Genomic DNA, 2,236 nt, shown 5'->3' on the forward strand with positions numbered 1-2,236 from the left:
CGTAGGTTTTGGTAAGATGAATCTTCATTCTCATTTGTTTTTTAGGAACTTTTTTTATTATTTCACATTTTATTTCTTCTATTACCCAGTAGTTTTTGAGCAGTGTATTATTCAACTTCCACATGCTTGGTATTTCTTTCCTGTATTTTTAATGAACTTTTTCTTTTTCATTTATGATGTTCTCGTTGTCATGCCACAACTTATCTAGTCTTTGGTCACTTCTTTTCTTCAGCAAAATCTTCAGATGGTCTCTAAATTCAGGTGGAATATATTCAAGGTCATATTTTGGCTCTCTTTGACTTGCTTCAGTTTTCTTCAGTTTCATCTTAAAATTGCATATGAGCAATTGATTGTCTGATCCATTTTCAGAGCCTGGCCTTTTTCAGACTGATGATATTGAGCTTCTCCTTCACCTCTTCCCACAGATGTAGTCAATTTTATTCCTGTGGATTCTATCTGGTGAGGTCCATGTGTATCATCACCTTTTATGTTGTCTAAAAAAAGATATTTGCAATGAATATGTTGTTGGTAAGGCAAAATTCTATTATGTGACTTCTGGTGTCATTTCTATCACCAAGTCCATGTTTTCCAACTACCTATCCTTCTTCCTTGTTTCCAAATTTTGTATTCCAATCACTAGTAATTATTAATGTATCTTGGTTGCATGTTTGGTAAATTTCAGATTACAGAGGTTGATAAATATCTTCAATTTCTTTGGCTTTAGTTGTTAGTATATAAATTTGAATAATATTAGTATTGACTGGTCATTCTTGTAGATGTATGGATATCATCCTATCACTGACAGCAATGCTTCAAGATCTTGAAATATTGTTTTTGATGATAAATGTGACACTATTCTCTTCAATTTGTCATTCTCAGCATAGTACATCATATGATTGTCTAATAAGAGTGACCAATATCAGTCCATTTCAGCTCAATAATGTCTAGGATCTACCATTCATCTGTCATTTTGTCTTACTGTGGTGGTATGTGTGTTGTGGTGAAGCTAGAGGCTATGCCACTGGTATTTCGAATACCAGCAGGGTCATCCATGGTGGACAGGTTTCAATGGAGCTTCTAGATAAAGACAGATTGGGAAGAAGGACAGGGCCATCCACTTCAGAAAAAAAAAAAAAATAACCAATGAAAATATTATGAATAACAGTGAAACAGTGTCTGATATATTACTGGAAAACTTTATGAACAGCCATAAAATATTTTCTGAAATAATGCCAGAAGATGGCCCCTCAGGTTAGAAGGCACTCAAAATATGACTGGGAAAGAGCTGCTTCCCCAAAGTAGAGTCAAACTTAATGACATGAATGGTATAAAATTTTCATTTGCTGATGGGTTGTCACTCAAAATGTGATGAAACAGCTAAAAACATCCATTAATAATAAAAACATGGAATGTACAAAGTATGAATCTAGCAAGTTACCAATCACAAAATGGAACACATAAAGATCAATCTCTTAAGTGAGCTGAAATGGACTGGTACTGACCATATCAAATCCAACAATCATATGCTGATTCTACTATGTTGGGAATGGCAAATTGAAAATAAATGACATCACATTCATTGTCAAAAAGAACATTTCAAGTTCTCTCCTGAAGTACAAAGTTGTTAGTGATAGAATAATATCCATATGCCTACCCATAAGGAAGACCAGTCAATATCACTATTATTCAAGTTTATACACCAAACAACAAAGTAAAGATGAAGAAATTTGAGATTTTTACCAACTTCTACAGTCTGAGGGAGCTCTGGTAGCATAGTGGCTAAGACAGTTGCCTGCTAACCAGATGGCTGGCGGTTCAAACCCACCAGCCACTCCTCAGAAGGAAGGTTGGGCAATCCTACTTCCATAGTGATACTGCCTCGGAAACCCAAGGAGGGGTCGCTATGAGTCAGGTTTGACTCGACGGCACATAACAACAGCAACAACAGTCTGAAATTGAACAAACCTGCAATCAAGATGTATTGATAATTACTGATGATTGGGATGAAAAAATTAGAAACAAAGAAGAAGCATCAGTAGTTGGAAAATTTGTCCTTGGTCCTGAGGCCTCGGGGCCATAGTCTCAGGGGACATGACGCTCAATTGGCACACATAGTTCACAAAAATTTTGTTCTACAACCCACTTTGGTGAGTAGTAGCAGGTCTTAAAAGCTTTTGAGAGGCCATCTAAGATGCAACTATTGGTCTCCTCTTGGCTGAAGCAAAGAAGAGTGAAG

This window comes from Orycteropus afer, unplaced genomic scaffold (genome assembly GCF_000298275.1).
Source record: "Orycteropus afer afer isolate SDZICR_OR568_19922 unplaced genomic scaffold, OryAfe1.0 scaffold00055, whole genome shotgun sequence".
Lineage (NCBI taxonomy): Eukaryota > Metazoa > Chordata > Mammalia > Tubulidentata > Orycteropodidae > Orycteropus > Orycteropus afer.